Source organism: Budorcas taxicolor, chromosome Y (genome assembly GCF_023091745.1).
Source record: "Budorcas taxicolor isolate Tak-1 chromosome Y, Takin1.1, whole genome shotgun sequence".
NCBI lineage: Eukaryota > Metazoa > Chordata > Mammalia > Artiodactyla > Bovidae > Budorcas > Budorcas taxicolor.
Window position 1 is genome coordinate 4,306,486 of NC_068936.1, and position 20,070 is coordinate 4,326,555.

Genomic DNA, 20,070 nt, shown 5'->3' on the forward strand with positions numbered 1-20,070 from the left:
GGGTGATACATGTAACATGTGACCTGCTGGGGCTGGGGGCTTGTGGACTCAGTGTGTCTGCGAGTGAAGCAAGTCTCCCTCAAATCAGCTGTAGTTGCAGCGCGAGAGTCCTAGATGATACTACTAGACACAGTGTGAAGTAAGTATGTCAAAATTATCCTTCTGTGGGTCCTACAATCACTTGGCCTCCTGCTGCTCACTGAGTTTGAGGTTGTCTGTGCCTTTCTTTCACGTCCCTTACTCTCAGAAGGCCTATCATTGAAAGGGCATCCTCTCTGAGGTCCCAATGCACCTTTCTGCTGACTTTGGGATCTTCTGTGAATTTCCACATCCACCACTCGGCATCATATCACCACCACAAGTGCTGCGCTAAAAGTGGCTTCAGGCTCCTTGGGAAAATGCAGAAGACCTTGGGGAGGAGGTGGACAAGGAGCCTCAAGTGCAGGGCATGGTGCTGACTGATGCCATCTCCAACATTGCAGGACATGGGCATCTTCAGCTCCTGAAACACCTGTGTTCCCTGTTTGCATTCCTGTCCCTGTCCAGAGTGTATGTTATGTAAATGTGTGTGCTTGTGTCACCTGTTTTTATGTAGGTTTGTGTATGTCCAGCCTAAGGCAGAAGCAATGATGGAGGTGACAGGAGAGGAGGTGCTGAGTAACCAAAAGAGGACGCACAAGGCATCTCCAGTCTGAGGGTGGTTTGTCACCAAGTCTCCACAGTGACCTGGTCCAGGATGGGAATGTGGAGAGGATGGCCAGTGATAACTGTTGATCGTGACTCCACAAATCTGCAATTAGACAAAATACAAAATGCACACAATTTTTACCATATTGTGTGTGTTCAAGAGGGGGTTCATGGTGTCAGGATTCACCCAGGGCAAATCAGGTGTGGTGGGGCTTTGAAACCACTGCCTGTGGAGCCCTCAATCTCTGGGGATGTGGGCTGACCTGTTGAATGGTGTACATGGCTACGGCAAGATCTGGGATGGTGAGGAGGCTAAGGTCCTGTGAGAAGAGCAGATAGACCTGAAGGAGAAAGATGCACAGACTGCCTGCTGCACTGGAGACTTGTTCCACACACGTGAGAAGGAGACCAGGGAAAGTCCTGTGCCAGTGCTGCCCAGGATCAGCCTATCAGCCCACACACTCTCTCCATGAGGGTGGCACACACTTGCACGATGGGCTATCCAAGAAAAATCACAGGAATGCTAGGAGAGACAGGGTGAGAGTGTGGCATGCCTCCAGGCACTTTCAGCCTCCCTGGCAGTTAAGAAAGGCAGGAAAGTGCAGGTGTGGTGTACGTGTGTGTTTCCCTGCCGGGGTGTGCCTGTGAGAGATGGAACAGGGTGAAAGCAAGGATGGTTACCTAATTGCCTGTCCCAAGGGACCTCAGGAGAGTGGGAGTCATGAAAGCCCTTGGGTTCAGTCTGGAGCCTGCTGGTTTGAGGGTCCAGGGTCTAGGCAATAGCTATCCTGCCAAAGATACTCCATGGTGCATGTGAAAAGTCCTGACATTAATTTCTTATTTTCTTTGTGGTCTTGCCCCTGGTTGTGGGGGCCAGAGGGGCAAAGGTGTGTGTCTTCACCTGAGGGAGGATTCTGGCAGTCTCATTGGAGAAGAATTTCTGATTTTGTCATAGGGGATCTGCACAATATAACACAGAGGGACCCTGCCTTCCAGGCGATCATCTTGGATGTCTTTGGGCCCAAATGGGGACTGGCTTCCTTGGCATGTGGGCTGTGTAGGCAAGCAGGGATGCCTGACTGTAGGGAGTTGTTTCTGGACCAAATGAGAGCAACTAAAAGTGAGTCTTGGTAGTTATAAAACATCCAGTGAGGCCTGGATGTTTCAAGCCCTCTTGGTGCACTTGAGATAGAAAAGCTGCTTTATGCCCAAGGGAGCCATGAGCTGTGTGCCTAAAAAGGGGTTGCCAGAGCATCATCTGTTCGGGGACTCTGTGTGTCTGGGTAGTGTTAAACAGAAGGGAGGAGGTGTAGGAATGCCCCCTTACCTTTATGGCCTCAGGTTCCATGCCTTGTATCAGAAGAGACCCTTTTCCATGTACACCTTCTTCACAACATTGGATCAGACCCAGGCCTGTCCCAGTCTCTTGGGGCTCTTAGAGGCTCAAGTGTCTTGTTGGCCTTTTCCTGCTACAAGGAGATAGCACTTAGGGGCACAGATAGACAGGTGCACACAGAAAGATACACAGATGGGGAGAACATGGGCCTCACTCAGAATGTTGTGGGCCCTAAGGATTGGTGGGCTAGCAATAGGGGCACTACACTGACAAGGAATGACTTAGATAGGTGCACATCTAGAAAGTGGATCTCCAAGTTAGCGAGTCCTTCTTTTCTGGTTCCTTGAAAGAATGCACAGACAATGGATCAAGCGAATGTGAGTGGTAGTGTGAAGCTGTCCAAGGTGATGGCAGAAGGCAGAACACAGGCGGATGTCACTCAGCCATCCAAAGCGAGTGCTTTCAACCTTGTCTGGTGCTCTGCAGGTCAGTTCCTATTATGAGCAAAGGTTAAGATTTTATAACCTTTGAGGATAAGTCACAGAGTTAGCAGTACAACCTGGCATGATTGATGAGCAAGTGAAACAACAACAACAACCTGGACAAAGAAATTTGGGTGCTTATCCAATTTCGTGTTGTTGAAGAAAGCGCCATATGTTCAAATTTCTTCTCAAGGATGTTAGTGTGTACAAGCACATGTGTGTCTAGAAGCGCCTACCAGTAGGCTTGTGAGTATGAGCTGATGGAACTGACTTAGCCAGGTGATGAATGTTTAATAGAGAAAACATGAAGGTCAAAGGGAAAAGTACATAGACTCTGGCTAGAAAATGCAGTAAAGCCAGGTAATCGATCCCCGTTGTCTCACTGAGCAGGCAAGTTCTCAGTGGAATCACGACGGAATACCCAGGATGCCTTGCAGAAGGGAAAGGTAGTAGGAAAGTGCCTGGGTTGACCAGTGAGAGTGCAGAGGAGCTGAGACACAGAACAGGCTGCAATCCCAGACACAGAAGGTGTGGTGGGTGACCCCATAGCCCCTAAACCACCCAGCTACAAGGGCCTTTCCATCCTTTGCTAGTGTCAGGCATTCTTTCCCTGACCTAGCCATGAACACAAGCACCCCTTGCCTTTTTTGTGAGGTTTCAAGATGGACCTACAGCTTATGCACCTGCTACCTGCAGAGTCTTCCAGTTTGAAACATCAGTCTTTGCACTCTTTGCAGAATGCATATATCGGGTATCAGGACTATAGTATGGATGACTTAGTTTGATCCTCTTGCTGCTCCCAGTCCCACAGGCTTGGGCAACCAGGCAGGCTGGGGTGTGTTCTCACACTGACAGCAGAACCACTTTGAAAGGGACTCAATAGGGTAAATGGCAGACAGTCATGTCTCCGACACCGATGAGTCGTGGAACTTAATGGGGAGCTGTCCTTAGCCTCTCCCTGGCAGGCATTCGAACAAGGTTCAGGGAATTTCCTCATGCCAGCAGAGCATGCCCCGTTTCTCCCTCTGAGCAAAGTGTGGCCAAGCTGACTCCAGCCTCTGTAATGTTCACTTCTGCCAGCATGGGAGGGAGGGTTGCCCGTCCCCTTCTGCAATACAGCAGTGATCACCCTGTGTTGGCTTTCCAGTTTGAGAAAGCACTCTCTGAACGTGTGGACTATAACAGTCTTGTCTCCCATTGGTGCAACTCACTCCAGAGGAGAAGGGCTTGCCTTCACACTAAGGATAAGCATCTTTTCTGAGCGCTTGTGTCCAGAGAGTGGCAGACAGCAAAACACGACTTAGAGAGATGGAGACACACAGACATCAGCTCCTGGTACACACACAGAGGTATTGCTCAATACAGTGCTATGCCAGAAACAAAGATAAAGAGATGTAGAACTCACACTGTATCCTACTGCTCTGCTGTCCCTGAACTATGGAGATCAACCATAGCAAACTGTGGGGTTTTTCCATTCTCCCCTAGCATCCAGAAGCAACAGGCTCTCTGTCCTATGGAGAGAAGTATCCAGCCACTTAGCACCCCTGCATATCTTTTGGATACTCAGGGACAGCACCCAGTTATTACAGTCCCTAGGGACACAGGAATGTGCTATTCAGATTGCAGAGCAGGAATCCATGGTTGGAATTTCCAGAACCAGATCAATGACAGCGCTTGGGGCTACCCCAGGCAGATGCATAACCCTCTACCTCCCTGGAACAAAGTATGGCCACGTGGGGGAGATGCATCATAGGAACCGTGGAAGATGCCCTCTGGTCTAGTGGCATGTCCATAAATGTGCTACTCACTACCCTCCCAGCCACTGGTATAGACTTGGGCCAGCAGCCTGTGCATGGCTCACAGCCTAGGGCCCCGCCTGTTCAGCTGGTCTCCCAGAGCCCATTCACCCTGTCCTAGGCTGTCTGTGGCCCATTTCTTCAGCCTCAGGCCACCCCCAACTCACCAAACCCAGCCGCCTGACAATCTCCCTCACTCCCCACTCTCAAAGAGCTAGTGGGGCCACAGATTTTCTGCATCCTGGGCCGCCATTGCTCACCACTTGCTCTGCTATTATGTTTATCCCTTTACATCTGTCGCAGCTCAGGGTTCTGTCCAGGGCCAAGAGAAGTGTGGGAGGCATTCAGAAAAAAGTGGGAGCATCACAGGACTCCGGACCTTCTTAGTTGTGAGTCCAGGTGCTCAGGTGGCAGAGGCCCCATGGCCTGCCATTGCAATGCTCTGTGGGGCTGGTCCTTGCAGCCACCAGTTGTCATGCCAGGTGAAGAGGCCACCCTCTTCAGGATGGAGGCAGTGGAGGATGGTGAAATCCTGTTGAATGGAGACATGGTGGGGATCGGATGGGAGTTCCTGCTGCTGGTAGAATACTTTATTGAGGAGGTGGAGGTTTTGACGGATGAGGAGTGAGAACAGGGGTCCTCCCAGGAGATGGAGGAGAAGATGGTGTAGGAGCAGGGCCAGGAAAGGCACAGAAGCCTAAGTGAGCACTGGGTATTAGATGCCCTGCAGGCACTGGCTGCCCTACAGGTGTAACTGAACACTGCAAAACTGATAAAACACTGCAAAACTGACAAAAACTGCAGGCCCTGGGTTCGGTTCATGTGCAAGAACCATCAGAGGAGGAAGCATCACTTGGCTCAGAGGATCACCATCATCCAGGGCATCCCTGGCTTTTAGGCCAAAGCTGTGTCCTTTCTGCTGTTCCTTGGGGTCCGCTGCTCAGGAAGAGAATGAGGGGCATTGTAGGAGCAGGAAGAGGGGTGGGGGCAAGGGCACAGGAAGGGCACATGGCGGACCCTCAAGGAAGTGTCGTCCTGGGCAATTGGAAGGCTCAAAAGCACAGGCGAGTAGGGTCTGGGCAGGGCCACACTTTTAAGCATTTCGATCATGCCTTTGAGTGTCTCCTTCATGCCTGCATCTGAGGGAGTGCAGAACCTGAGGCCTCTAAGTCAGGAATGAACTGACCAACACTGATGTCCTCAGGCCCTGCTGTACCATCAGAAAGGCCCATGAAACTGGGTTCCTTGCAGTGTTGTGGATATGAGACGGTCTACATTTCCAAAACAGGGGCTCTTTCTTACTGCTACTGTTCTTCTCCAGACCTGGGTATGCTGGGTAGTGGCATGTTACTGCTTACATGGTCAGACTTGCAGTAAGACCATGGTCAAACTTGCATTGTCAGACCATGTCTGAAAGCAAAGGGGTTGGTGTCTGTGTGTATGTGTACACGAGTGTGTGTGTTTGTGTGTGACTCCCATGTCTCAGCTATCTCCTGGGGTCATCCACATTTACACCAATAACTGCTGAGGCTGCTTTGGTGTACTGCAACCAAGATAAAGACTGCAGCTGGCCCAGACAGTAGTCTGGATTTTGACAGGACTGCCTGGTTCATGGACTGGCTGAGCTGTTCCCAATAACCAGGTTTGATTGGAGGAATAAGGGATGTTTCCAGGTGCTGTATAAGAACTAGGATCTTACATATCTGGGTGACTTAGAAAGGGTATGAGTAGCCTGTTTCCAAAGTTTCCCTATTTGCCATGAAGTGATGGTACCAAATGCCATGATCTTAGTTTTATGAATATTGAGCTTTAAGCCAAATATTCCACTCTCCTTTTAATTTCATCAAGAAGAAAGTTCTTCTTCACTTTCTGCCATAAGGGTGGTATCATCTGCATATCTGAGGTTATTGAAGTTTCTCCCATCAATCTTGATTCCAGCTTGTGCTTCATCCAGCCCAAAGTTTCTCATGATATACACTGCATAGAAGTTCAATAAGCAGGGTGGCAATAGACAGCCTTGAGAAACTCCTTTTCCTATTTGGAATCAGTCTCTTGTTCCATGTCCAGTTCTAACTGTTGCTTCCTGACCTGCGTACAGATTTCTCAAAAGGCAGGTCAGGTGGTCTGGTATTCCCATTCCTTTCAGAATTTTCCACAGTTTATTGTGATCCATGCAGTCAAAGGGTTTGCCATCGTCAATAAATCAGAGATACTTTGTTTTGTTCCCCCCGCCCTCCTGGAACTTACTTGGTTTTTCTATGATCCTGCAGATGTTGGCAACTTGATCTCTGGTTTCTCTGCCTTTTTGAAAACCAATTTGAACATCATCAAGTTCATGGTTGATGTATTACTTAAGCCTAGCTTGAGAATTTTGAGCATCACTTTGCTAGGGTGTGAGATGAGTGCAATTATCTGATAGTTTGAGCATTCTTCGGCATTGCCTTTCTTTGGGATTGGAATGAACACTTAAGTTTCCAGTACCCTGGCCACTGCTGAGTTTTCCAAATTTGCTGGCATTTTGAGTAGCACTGTCATAGCATCATCTTTTAGGAATTTAAATAACTTAAAGGGAATTATGAGAAACGCTGTGTTGGAATAAGCACAAGCTGAAGTGAAGGTTGCTGGGAGAAATATCAATAACCTCAGATATGCAGATTACACATCCCTTATGGCAGAAAGTGAAGAGGAACTAAAAAGCCTCTTGATGAAAGAGGAGAGTGAAAATGTTGACTTAAAGCTCAACATTCAGAAAACGAAGATCATGGCATCTGGTCCCATGACTTCATGGGAAACAGATGGGGAAACAGTGGAAAAAATGTCAGACTTTTTTTGGGAGGGGCTCCAAAATCACTGCAGATGGTGATTGCAGCCATGAAATTAAAAGACACTTACTCCTTGGAAGGAAAGTTGTGACCAACCTAGATTGCATATTCAAAAGCAGAGACATTACTTTGCCTACAAAGGTTTGTCTAGTCAAGGCTACGGTTTTTCCACTGGTTATGTATGGATGTGAAAGTTAGACTGTGAAGAAAGCTGAGTGCTGAATAATCGATGCTTTTGAACTGTGGTGTTGGAGAAGACTCTTGAGAGTCACTTGGACTTCAAGGAGATCCAACCAGTCCATTCTAAAGGGGATCAGCCCTGGAATGGTATGATATTGGAAGAAATGATGCTAAAGCTGAAATTCCAGCACTTTGGCCACCTCATGTGAAGCGTTGACTCATTGGAAAAGACTCTGATGTTGGGAGAGATTGAAGGCAGGAGGAGAAGGGGATGACCGAGGATGAGATGGCTGGATGGCATCACCGACTTAATGTACCTGAGTTTGAGTGAACTCCAGGAGTTGATAATGGACAGGGAGTCCTGACATGCTGCAGTTCATGGGGTCGCAAAGAGTCTGACAGAACTGAGTGACTGAACAGAAGTAAAGAAGTATTCCATCACCTCCACTAGCTTTGTTTGTAGTGATGTTTCCTAAGGCCCATCACATTCCAGGATGTCTGCTTCTAGGTAAATGAACATTCTATCATGATTATCTGGGTCGTGAAGATCTTTTTTGCACAGTTCTGTGTATTCTTGCCACCTCTTCTTAATATTTTCTGCTTCTCTTAAGTCCATACCATTTCTTTTTTCTTTTTTTTTTTTTTTAGTTTTTTGAGTGTTGAGGGTTTTTTTTATTTTTTTATTTTTTTTTTTTATTTTTTTTTTATTTTTTAATTTAAAAATCTTTAATTCTTACATGTGTTCCCAAATATGAACCCCCCTCCCACCTCCCTCCCCATAACATCTCTGTGGGTCATTTCTATCCTATATTTTGCAAATCTTGCATGAAATGTACCCTTAGTATCTAATTTTCTTGAAGAGCTCTCTAGTCTTTTCCATTCTATTGTTTTTCTCTTTTTCTTTGCACTTATCACTGAGGAAGGCTTTCTTGTCTCTCCTTGCTATTTTTGGAACTCTGCATTCAAATGTGTATATCTTTCCTTTTTCCCTTTGCTTTTCAATACCCTTCTTCCCGTAGTTTTGTAAGGTTTCATCAGACAGCCGTTTTGCTTTTTTGTATTTATTTTTCTCAGTGATGGTCTTGATTCCCTTCTCTTGTACAATGTCACAAACTGCCGGTGTCTAGACTTGATGGATCCAGGGAATTTGAAGCAGGGACAGAGTCAGCAAGGAGAGATTTATTTATTTAGAGATATAAAGAGAGATTAGGAAAGAATAGTGTAGTAGGAAAATTAGTGAAGAAAAGAGGATGAATCACTTGGTTTGCACAGGAGACCAATAAAGCTCTGAGACAAGGGGCTTGCACCATCTCTGTAGGCCACTGGCACCCTCTTGAATAGCAGAGTGTGCCCCGCCTTGGGCTCCCTCTCACGTGGGTCTTAAAAGCCAGGACAAATAAGTAGACATGGAGAGCCTCTGTGCTTGAGATGGGAATTCAATCTGAAAAGGGAGAAAAGAATGACATGGGGGAGCCAAGCATTGGTGCCAGACCCACAACTTTATTTTCAAAAGCAGCTTATATACCCCAAGTTGTACATAAAGAAATAATGGAATATGCAGAGTTATGCAGGGGATTCAGTCCTGACCCTTATTGAGACCAGGCTTTTCTTTTGTATACCTTCCCCGTATACAAAAGGTCTCAGGTGGACTTACATCATATTCTGGCCAGGGGGCTTGTTAACATTTTTATGGCTCTTTTCCTAGATAAATGTCTATCAACCAGAAAACTCATTTTCCCTTGAAGTGTTTTTTCTTTAATCTGCATCACCCTCAAAGTACTAAATAAAGTTACATTCCTGAAGAACAAAGGTGCAGTTGGTTATAACAAAGAAAGAACTTAACTCAAAGATCTAATGTTGCTCATACCAGGGCTACTCCCTTTTTTTTTCTGCATACCAACTATATCAACAAATAAAATATATGAAAACTTGGCAGCAAGTATTGGCTCAACAATGAAACCCTTAATCAGTCCTATTCTAATTATTTTAACTCCTCAGAAGCCCCTACATTCCTATGATGTTTTAAGCTTCCTGTGCCTCTCGTAGTCAGGAGGCCACAAACAATCACATGCACAGCTGTAAGAGTCTGGACAAACCTGTCAGGCAGGTTAGAAAGCCGTCAGAGGGGTTTTGGATTGAAACACTTTTATTATGCCCAGGAGACTTATTATCTAAAAGCTCTAAATTAACTTTTTCCAGAAAAAGGTGGGGGGGGGGGGGGACAGCCCGCTGTTACTGTCAGAGGAGTTGGTGGAAAGCATAACACAGTAAAGCTGGTAGACTCTGGTTTTGGGGATAGATGCTTGAAAAAGTCCAGGGAGACCCTTGAGGCCTGATCCTACCTTTGTGTTTATCAGGCCCCTTTTCCTCATGACCTTTGCCATGGGTGGGATTCCCAATGCTGGCTCCCAGCAACAAAACTCCATTCATAGTTCATCGTGCACCTATCAGACCTAGGTCCTTAAATCTATTTCTCACTTTCACTGTATAATCATCAGGAATTTGATTTAGGTCATATCTTAATGGTCAAAGAGCAGGCACCTTTTAATCATGGATCTAGTGGCTATCACTTTCATGTTAGTCTTTAGTAAAAAAATTAGTCATGTATCGATTTTATGTTAACTATCTGTTTTTTCCCCTTTATGCTGATGCCTGCTTTTGTCATTTAAGTCAAGAAAACATCCTCCCATACTGGTGAATGCATATGTCAATGTTTTCTAGTGACAGTAGAACCAGGTGGCCTCTTGACTATTCTTAGATATAATTGTTTTTAAACATTTGATACTTTATCTTGAAATATGATTTTAAGAACGTTAGATAAGCATCGACGTGTTCTCAAGCAAAAGTTTGTTTATGACCAACCTACTGTTTATTATCAGTAGTTAGTGAGGGAAAGGAGAACCACAATTTGAGGAATACTCAGTGTGAGATGTTGCTAAGTCAGTGTTTAGGGTGCAGTTTGAAATGAACCGTTTTGATGTCCAAAGGTATAGCATGCAGTCATGAAAACTATAACTCAGATTAGTGGATAATTTAAATATTCCCAGTAGCAGATAACATTTCGTGGAAATAGAATTTTTGATTTTGGATTAACAGCTTCACTTTTGCTGATTTTTACTTGCTCTAAAAATAAGGGGGTAAATAAACAAATGTAGATGGAAGAGACTATAGACATTGTTTGAGAGTCCACTCATTTTCATGGAAAAAAAATATTACATGTCACCATGAGACAGTTCTCATTTGCTATAATACTTGAACTTTTTTTTTTTTTTTTAATCATCGTTTGGTTTAAAGGTAGCACTAAAACTTCAATTATCAAACTAATAACAAAATGTAAATTTTAAGAAAAATTGAACAATATCTTAGAATTATTTTTTTCTTTTTTGCCCCTTCTGAAGAATATGCTAAGGTAACAAAAATGTTGGGAAATGCACAATTGGAAGCAATGTGTTTTATGGTGTGACAAGGATATGTCATATCCGAGGAAGCTTGAGACAAAAGGTCAGTGTAGAGATATATTCTACTTTATTACAAAACTTACCTTTAAAAAATTTACCTTTGCTTCAAGTGACTGATTTTGTGAATTTTTGAAGACTTCAAAAATTGTGATTTATGTGGCAATATAAATGCATAAAATTAGGAAATCCTTTGTAACTTTCATAATAGGACTTATAGTTAGAAAGAATGATTTGTGATACCTAGGCTTGACATATTCCAGTTTTGTTTGCACTTGAGGAAGTAAATTCTGAGTATGAAACAGATGTCCTAGACTCTTAACAAAAATATTAACCCATAAAAGAAAGAAAAAAAAATCCCTGAAAATTATTTTTGAGACAAAAGAGTGTAATTGTTAATTAAACATAGTGTATGGTCCTGGGTAAGATTTTGATTTGTGAGAACAGCTGTAGGAGGTGTTAGGAACATTTGAAATTGGACAATGATAGACCATCTTATTTAGCAATTTTGGCACATTTATTGATTGCATTGTTGAAAAGTTCCTTCAACCCTAATTTTTCGGATTAAAAAACAGTTTTACTCTTTTGAGTCATTCTTTTCCAGTTAGTGATTTTGGGGCCTAAATCGATGTAGATTGGTAACTAGATGGGTATATTTGTGTAGATGATTTATTTATATATGTTTTTAAATAACTGAAAAATCCCGGAGCAATTTGTGAATAAAAGTAATTTATGCGACAAAGAACTGTGCATTTGTCATTTTAAAAGGCTTTAGTTGAAGTAAAATCATTGTCATTTTAATATACTAAATTAGAAAATTTGACACAAACTGAACTGCCTAACTTTAGTTTTGCTTAATATACTGTAACTATCTATAACTTGACTTTGTCTCATTAGCATGAACACACACACACATCATACACACATACCTGCACATGTACAAAACACACACATACACACGCACACTCACACACACACACAAACATACACACACGCAATCATCTGTAGTTTTCACCTAATTCTTAGCAGATACTTTTCACAAAATGTGTGAATTGTATTTTTTGTATCACACTATATATGGCTTAACATCAAACATTATTTTTTGTTTGCATTTTAAATATACTGTGAGTTTTCTTTTCTAAATTTGGATAAATACTTCAGATATTATATTGGTTGGTCTTCGAGACTGTCAGGTAACAATTACGCTTGTTATAATTTTCATGAATTTAGGAATCATTAATTCATTAATATCAGTATTTCAGTGATGCAATAAAATGCATTTGATCTATTCTAGCCAGTTATGTGGAGAAGGCAATGGCACCCCACTCCAGTACTCTTGCCTGAAAAATCCCATGGACGGAGGAGCCCGGTAGGCTGAAGTCCATGGGGTCGAGAATTCGGACATGACTGAGCGACTTCACTTTCACTTTTCACTTTCATGCATTGGAGAAGGAAATGGCAACCCACTCTAGTGTTCTTGCCTGGAGAATCCCAGGGATGGGGGAGACTGGTAGGCTGCTGCCTATGGGGTCACACAGAGTCGGACACGACTGAAGTGACTTCAGCAGCAGCAGCAGCAGCAGCAGCAGCCAGTTATGATTCTCCTTCTTCTGGCATCAAAATTTGTTATGATACACTTATGTTTAAGATTACAGGATCTGGCTGAGTGACAGTATCTGTGTTCTGTGGGAAGACTGGTTGTTTCTTTTCTGATTTTACATATAATAAGCAATACATATTCTCTTATAATTTGGATAAATACTACAGCCCATCCTTCTGTCTTCCTTGAAGTCCGTGTGTACTCAAGGCTCTGTGCTAGGTTTTCAGGGATTATGCTATAGTCTGAAGTTTTCAGTGTTCTGTAGTAAAATGAGAAGGTCTCTTCATATTTTATTATATATAGTTCATAGAGCTAGATTACTTATTTTCCTTTCTTTTTCTTTAGTTTTTGATGGCACAGCAGCTTGTGGGATCGTATATCCCCAGTCAGGGTTTGAACCCAGAATACTGCTGCAAAAGCCCTGAATCCTAGTCATTGGACCACCAGAGATCTCCCTCCAGGTTTGCTTTTTAAATATTTTTGAAAAATGACCTTTGCTGAAATAAGAACAGTAGCATATGACAGTGATTTTCATTAGTATTCTCACTCATCAAAAGAAAACTGTTAGTAAATTTATATTGGGTTCTCAGTTATGATTTTTAAATTTAAAGGTCTCAGATCCAAGTTTGAGAATTGACTGCTGTAGATGATGCAATTAAATAAGGCTAAACCTCAATCTCAAAAAAAAAAAAATTAGTGGTTTTTGTTTGTTTGTTTGTTTGTCTTACAGGAGAAAGGTAAGACATAGACTAGGTCTTTTAGAATGTAAGTTGTAAATCTGAAATGAATACTTAGAGAACTACTTGATATTGCCCACTATGATCTCAATGTTTGGAATATGACTTGTGAGATAGATATCCTTTTGATTTCTGTGTCAAACTCATTGCTTGTGCTTCATTAAATTTTGAGTGAAATAATGTTAGCCTTTCTCTATTCTATTTATAGGTCATGTTTTCTGTATATACCTAAGACTTTCCGATTTGTAAAGTTTCAGTCTTCTGTTTTCTTGTTGACTTTTTGGTTTGATTGTTCTATTAGTGATTTAAAGAGACAGTTTGAAGTCATCCACTCCACTTTTCATCTCCACTGCTTTTCTTTTAAAGAACCTGTACGTCTTGATTCTCTAGTGAAATATTCTTGACAATTAAAAAATATTTATACACACATTGTTTCTTGTATTATTTTTATCTATACTATCTGATGGAAAGTCTATGTTATGTCCAGCTTCTAGGCTTTCTGAACCATACTTTATATTGATTACTTACTTTCTTATATGTGACCGGACACCTCGTATTTCTTTGTGTGTCTCCTGTTTTCTTGTTGCTACTGCTGTTTTTGTTGTTGAAAACTAGAAAATGCAGATATAACATGCTAGTTTGTTCCCACTCCCCTACCACCTGGACAGTAACAGGCTCTCTGTCCCCTGAAGGAAATCATCCAGTCACTTTGCACCCCTGAGTATTCTTTGGATACTGAGGGAGATCTCCCTGCGATTGACAGTATCATGTGACACAGGAGTGTGCTGTTTGGATTGTGGAGTGGTAATATGTGGTTCGAATTTCCAGAGGCCAGTTCAATGACAGCGCCTGGGATAGCTCCAGATAAGAAAGCCACAACCTTGATGGAGAAGAGTCTGGACATGTGGGGGCGCTGGAGCCTCAGACCACAAAAGATGCCCACTGGTCTAGGGGCGTGTCCAAAAGGGTGCCGCCCACTACCCTCTCTGCCATTGGTCTAAATTTGGCCCAGCAGCCTGAGCATGGCTCACAGCCTAGGGATTCCACATGTTAGATTGATCACCCAGGGCCCATGCACCATGTCCTGGGCTGTGTGGCACCATTTTCTTCAGCCTGAGGCCACCCCAAAACACCACTCCCCACCTCCTGAATATCCCCCTCATTCCCTTCCCCCAGGGAGCTAGTGGGCCCCCACAAGGTTACTGCAGCCTGGGCCACAATTGTGCACCACTTGCTGTCTATTATGTTCGGTCCCTTCACATCTATCCTAGCTGGGGGTCATGGCTATGGCCAAGAGGAGTGTGAGAGGTGGCCAGAGGAAGGCGGGAGCATCCCAGGACTCAGGACCATCTTAGTTGTGAACCCAGGTGCTCAGGGGACAGAGACCACACATCCTGACGTCATGATGCTGTGTGAATCTGCGACGTTGCAGTATGAGTTGGCATGCAAGGCGAAGAGGCCTTCTGATTCAGGGTGGAGGCGGTAGATGATGGTGGGGTCCTAGTGGATACTAACCTGGCAGGAATTCGGGGTGGGGGGAGTTCCAGCTGCTGGCAGAGGACATTATGAAAGAGGTGGAGATTGTGGTGGATTAGGAGCAGGAACAGGGGTCCTTTCAGGAGCTGGAGGAGAAGAGGGTGGAGGATCAGGGCCGGGAAAGACCCTGAGGTCTGAGTGAGTGGCCAATGATAAATAAGCTGAAGGCACTGGCTGCCCTGGAGGTGGAACTGAGCTCTGAGCATCAGAAAAACTGTAGTGTTTAATGTACAAGAACCATGAGAAGAGGAAGTGTTGCCTGGTTCGAAGAAGAGCCATCATCTAGGGCATCTCTGGCTTTTATGCCAAATCTGTATCCTTTCCACTGCTCCTTCAGGTCTGCTGCTCAGGAGGAGGAGGAGTGGCAGGAGTATGAGCAGGAGGAGGCGTGGGCGCCAGGGCACATGAAGGGTGCCAGAGGCCACTGAAGGAAGCGTCCTGGGCAATTGACAGGCTCCAAAGGCACAGCCGAGTAGTGTCTGGGCAGAGCCACACCTGTAAAGTGTCACAGTCATGACTTAGGATGTCTCTTGCAGGCCTGCATCTGAGGAAGGACAGCACCCAAGGCCTCTAGGTCAGGAATGACCAGAGAAAGTACACCAGAGCAGCCTCCAAGGACAGTTATTGCTGTAAATGTGAATAAACCCAGGAAATAGCTGAGCCATGGCAGTCACACACATACACATACACACACAGAGAGACACCAGCCCCTTGCTTTCAGACAGGGTTTTTCACAAGGACTGAAATTCCTCACCATTTAAGCAGTGACATGCCACTACCCAGCTCATAGGTCAGGAAGATGACAGTATCGGTCAGAAACAGACCCTGCTTGGGGAATAGAGACCACCTTAGATGCACAGCACCACAAGGAACCCAGAGCCATGACCATGTCTGATGGTATAGCAGGGCCTGAGGATATCACTGGTGGCCAGGCAAATGGGAGTGCACAGCATCCTTGCAGGTGTCTGTTCCAAGGTCCTTCTTCCTCCCAGACTAGAGTTGATGCTCTTGGCTCTTCTTTGCCTGACATGTGACCTGAATGGCCTAAAGCCGATTATGAGCATCCTTTAGTGTCCATCAAGTTCAGAAACCAAGATGAAGACTTCCTTAGTTACATGATAGAAAAGGTCAGTGAGGGAGACTGACTTTGGGTTGGTAGGGGACCTGGCAGGGAGTTGGGGGATCATGTTATTCATGGTCTTATTCTGTGACATTTTGGAGGCATCTGAGCATCTGTTAATGCCTGCTTGTGAGACAAGATGAGGCCCCTAGAATCTTGCACCTTTTTCCTCCTCTCTATCCTGGCAGGTGCAATTGCAGAGCCATCCGCAGTCTCACTGTAGGCTGATCTTTTCCTTTCAAGACAACCCCTACTCTTTGAACACGATGATCATTAAGGAGTATTACCTTGACATTGCTGGCAAAATGTGGCTCACGGGGTGGTAAGTGTGGGTGTGAAAGGGTGTGGATGATCCATCGTTGGGATCTGCCCTTGCCTCCCCTGTCTTTCTGCAGGGTATAGGGCATATCACCCCACTCCAGTCCACTGGTTCTGGGAATTTGAATGGGGAGCATTCAGCCACAGGCTGGACACCAGGAGCTTTAAATTTCTCACCTGGTTGTCAGGCCACAACTTCCCAGAATCTAACAGGATTGCTGAGTTGGTGTTGCTTTGGAACTCTGCACAGAGTTCTGGGCTGCGCGCATGCACACACACACACACACACACACACACACACACACACAGATTGCTGAGGTGGGATTGCTTTGGGCCTGTGCACAGTTGGTAACTGATGTTGGGGTTTTTGGCTGCATGTGCATGTGCACACATACACACACATATGCACACTTCATGTGTTCATGAGTGAAGAAAGTCTCCCTCAGATCAGCTCTTCTGGCAGCATGAGAGTCCTATGTGATACTATGAGAGACAGGGTGAATCAAGTATCTTCGTTAGAATCATTCTTAAGTAGGGCCCGCCATCCCCCGGCCTCCTGATGTTCACTGAGTTTATGATGGCCTGAGCCCTTCACACCTGGCTTTTACCCTGGGAAGGCCTATAATTGAAAGGGTGTCCTCTCTGGGGTCCTAGTGCATGTGAGTTCTCACTTTGGGATCTTCTGTGAATTTCCAGATCCAAGACTTGGTGTCTGACCACCACCACACATGCAGCACTGGAGGCAGCTTAAGGCTGCCTTGGGAAAATACGGAAGAGCTCAGGGAGGAGGTGGACAGGGAACCCCAAGAGCAAGACTTGGTGCCTACTCATGCCATATCTGACATTGCTGGACATGGGCGTCTTCAGCTACTGAAACACCTGTATTCTCTATTTGTGTTTGTTTCCCTGTGCTGAACATGTGTTTGTGTACACATGTGTGCTTGTGTCGCTTGTGTTTGTGTGTCTCCAGCCCAGGCAGAAGCAGAGATGAAGGTGACAGGAGAGGAGGTGCTGAGTAATCCGAAGTGGAGGCACAAGGCCTCCCCAGTCTGAGCGTGGTTGGTTGACACATTGCCGCAGTGCTCCTGTCCAGGATGGGAATGAGCAAAAGATAGCCAGTGATAACTCCAGACCATGGCTCCAGAAATCAGCAATTAGACCAAATACAAAACACACTCATCATTTCTACTATGTTGTTTCTGTGTGTGTGTTTGGATCAAAAAGAGGTGGTACATGGTCTGAGGATTCACCCAGAGAAAATCAGGTGGGGTGAGGCTTTGAAACCACTGCCTGTGTACCACACAGTCTGTGGGGATGTGGGCCAGCCAGTCGAAATAGTGGACATAGCTACGGCAGACCTGGGATGGTGAGGAGGCTAAGATCCTGAAAAGAAGGGAAGAAATCCAAAGGAGGAAGAGGCACAGAGAACCTGCTGCACTTCTACACATGTGATTAGGAGACCCAGGAAGATCTGGGCCAGTGCTGCCCAGGATCAGCCTGTCAGGTAGCATGCTCTGTCCCCAAAGGTGACATACACTGGCACAATGTGAAACAAAATGTGAGACATGTTAAGATAGGTTGTCTGTGCAAAATCCCAAGCCTCCTAGGACAGGCTGTGAATGTGCCATGCCACCAGGAAATATCCGCCTACCTGGCAGTGCAGAAATGTGATGAAAGACTCAGTGTTGTGTATGTTTTTGGCTCTCTTCTGGAGTGTGCTTCTTAGGGAGCTAACAGTGAGAAAGCAAGAATGTGCACAGTTTGCATGCAGAGACCTTAGGATTGAGGGACGTGGTATGGGGGCAGTGACCCTGTTGGACAGTTCAGAGCCAGCTGGTATTCATTTCATGGACTTGGTCCTTCTGAATATGCCCCTTGCTCAGCCTGATGATAGTGATGTGAATTCTTTGCTTTCTCTGGAGTCTCGTCCTTGGCAGTGTGTATGACTCTCTAGTGATTCATGAGTTGATAGACATGAAGGCCAAGAAACAGGGATGTTTTTCTGTTTAGTGCATAGCCCCTTGCTACATTTTAAATTTTCAATTTTCAAAAAATGAAGCATTAAGTGAATCAGTAGCAGTAGCTTCAGATCAAGTGCTAAACAGCCACAAGAGGTTTGATAGCCACAGTGCTGAGCAACAGAATTATTTATGGAGACAGACTCACAATGATATGCTAGAGGATATGGACCTATGAGATTGGAGAAAAGAGAATATAGTTTCTAGGCAACCTTCAAACACTAGGATGATGGAAACAGTGGATAAATGTTAGTGTCTTCAGTGATGTAGAACAACAATGATGTTTTAAAAGTGCCTATCCTGGAGAAATGTCTGCATTTAATATCAAAAACTAGCACTGCCATTCAGGAAGATAGCAGAGGTAAAGTTCTGCTCCTTATGTCCAAGGATTTTCTGGGAACAAAAATAATTTATGGAAGAAGTGAGGTCACCCAGCAGATTAATAGCATGACCCCAAAGAGTCAAGGACATACACGGTGTCTGGCCTTCAGCTGGCCAAGACAGTAGCTTTGATTTTCACAGACCGGCCTGGCTCATGGACTGGCTGAGCTGTTCTCAATACCCCTGCTTGAGAGGAGGAATATCAGATGTTTCCAAGTTTTCTGTAGGAAAAAAGGGCTTACATATCTGGGTGACATACAGAGGGTCTTACATATCTGGGTGACATACAGAGGGTATGAGTGGCTATCTTTAATCACCCGAGTTGATACCAGATGGTACATAAGATATACAGTGGCAGTTGAGAACACTAAATGCTTCACCTATCTGGAGCATGATGTGCTCGACAACGTTTGTGTAGCCACTGTTGGTACTCTCACTGTTCATCTATGACATAAAACCATTTAAGTCTTCCAAGTCTGCTGATATTCAAGAGAAAAACAGGGAAACCCAGAGATGACGAAGCAGGATCCAACACAAAAGGACTTTTTTTTTTTTCCAGTCAATAATTTCCTCATAAGTGTACAATACATCTTAAGGCCGTGAAACTTCAGTCAAGCAGAGTTTAAGATGAGGCTTCTGCACAGCAAAAAAGGATGGTTATAAACCATCTGAGTGCAAGTAAGCTAGAAGAGGACAAAGCTCTAGGACACAGGGAAGCTAAAGTATATTCTCAATGAAAAAATGAAAAAGTATCATGTGCAGTAATACTTGCAACACTTATAGGTAGTAATTAACCCTTTTTATACTTCCAAACAACTCTTTATCTGATCATTCAAGAGATGAAACAAAGACTATTCACATTGCAAGATTCAGAATTTAGACCCATTATTCAGACCCAGAGTCTACCACCTTTCAAGGTACATCTGGGAAGGGAAGGTAGTAGAACTTGAATCAGATTTAATGAACGTGGTAAGGCTAGGTATGCTCTACATCCAACCTACAAATGTCTCTATTTCTCTCTAAGCAGAGGACAGGAGGAAAATGGTGCAAGACAAGCATCTGGCAGAACAACTGGATTTAATCTAATCTGATAACCCTGGTTGTCAGAGAAATTCCATACTGGTGCAGTATGGAACCTTTTGGATTAGTATGTGAACCTGTTTTTTCCAAAGACAACTGGCTTTGGGCCTTTGCTGAAGGAAGGAATGACACACTTGGATTAATGCTTCTTTATTAAGAATTCCAACACTAAACACAGAAGCAGCAACAAAAAGTTCTCAAAAGGACGTAAGACTCAGCATTTACCAGAAAGTTGAGTTGACTGAAAAAATGGAAGAGGAATATAAAGGAATAAGCTAATGCTGAATCGTACATGGGGAAGCGCCACATCTTCACCATCCTCACCAGTGCAGTACAGCTCAAGCACCAATGCTTGCACGTGTTGTCCCAACTTTTGCTTTGATACTTGACTCACGATTTCTGTCATCCTAGTATGAGGAATAACAGGGCCAGGTAAGTAGAAAAAGATAAAAGGATATAAAGGGGAAAATAAGTAACATGAGTTGCATAGATAGCTGATGCTTCCTAGCCGAAACAGAACCT

General features: G+C 44.3%; 1 pseudogene; it reads right to left on the reverse strand.

The window, feature by feature from the left end:
• Window positions 1-5,195: 5,195 nt before the first annotated feature.
• The window catches only part of LOC128070927 (ubiquitin-like modifier-activating enzyme 1), a 125,066-nt pseudogene continuing 110,191 nt past the window's right edge, over window positions 5,196-20,070 (reverse strand).